The sequence below is a fragment of the Etheostoma spectabile genome, chromosome 7 (assembly GCF_008692095.1).
Source record: "Etheostoma spectabile isolate EspeVRDwgs_2016 chromosome 7, UIUC_Espe_1.0, whole genome shotgun sequence".
NCBI lineage: Eukaryota > Metazoa > Chordata > Actinopteri > Perciformes > Percidae > Etheostoma > Etheostoma spectabile.
The window spans coordinates 25187871-25188985 of record NC_045739.1 but is presented as its reverse complement, the minus strand read 5'-3'; the positions used below and the strand labels follow the sequence as shown (position 1 = coordinate 25188985).

General features: G+C 41.5%; 1 protein-coding gene across 1 annotated transcript in view; it reads left to right on the top strand.

Moving 5' to 3' along the window:
- si:ch211-264f5.6 (carcinoembryonic antigen-related cell adhesion molecule 1) overlaps positions 1–1017 on the top strand; it is a 34829-nt gene extending 33812 nt beyond the window's left edge. Inside the window, exon 10 of the mRNA XM_032519839.1 lies at positions 570–1017. The gene's annotated coding sequence lies outside the window, so the exon portion shown is untranslated. The remainder of the gene's footprint in view (positions 1–569) is intronic.
- Positions 1018–1115: the final 98 nt, after the last annotated feature.

Genomic DNA, 1115 nt, shown 5'->3' with positions numbered 1-1115 from the left:
GGACGGGCGTGTGGGACAGATGTAGATTTGTGGATGTGTGTCAGTGTTTCCTCTGTTATGATTTCACCATGATTTATGATTTTAGGTGGCTCCTCTTATAACCCTTGTATGGTATTCGGGTCAAATTGACCCATTTTTTAAATTTTTAGAAGAAGACAAATGGTCCAAGTTACATTTTTTCTACCTGAAATCAATGTCCTTACCTTATTTCCTGGGATAAACATGTTTTCCTGACTCAGTTCAGAACATTATCCTGGATATGACACTTTTTCCAAGATAAGAATGATCACATAGTGGATTTTAAACATGAATTATAACCTTATGGCAAAAAAACGAACCTCACTTCCATTTTTTTATTGTGTTCTAGTAGAGACTGATATAACATGTTATCCCAATTGTGTGAAATTGAGATAAAGACAATATTTGTTAATAGATTATGAAGTTAAATTTAATTTCAGAATTGTTTTCAAAACCCCAAATTAGTCCCGGGTCAGGTGAAGACAACATGAGGGTTAAATAAAAGCTATTTGCAGCTCTAACATTCTCCTCTCTCTCCTGTCTCTCTGCAGGAGAAGCCGGCCCAGCCATCCGACCATTTTGTTTCCCATGATCCACCTGTGCAGCCGGGAGGAGCGTCCGGTTGGATCCGGTGAAGCCCTCGCCGAACCAGATTACCCATCATCCCTCTCTCTCTCTCTCTCTCTCGCTCTATCTCGCTGACGAGGACAAAGACGTCTCCACTGAACCCAAAACGATGGATTCTATCACTATGGATTATTAGCTGGAATCTTCCCTTTTTTTGTCTAATCTAAGGTTTTAAGAATATTTTTTTTTTTTTTTTTTAGCTTTTTTTTCACTTTCACCTTGGTCGTAAATTTATCCACCATCACCGGACCATCGCCGCCTTCTCTTCTTCTTCTCTTCTTCTTCTCTTCTTCTTCTCGTCCGCCCGGTGTTAACAAACGTCGTCCGTCCCCCTCTCCATCTCGCCCGCCGCTTCCTTTTAGGAAACTAAAAACACAGAGAGACGTTTCCTGCTCTGAAGCTGATGGACCGACGGTTACGATGACTGACTCCCTTTATCCTGCTGGAAACCTGAGGAGGACACACACACA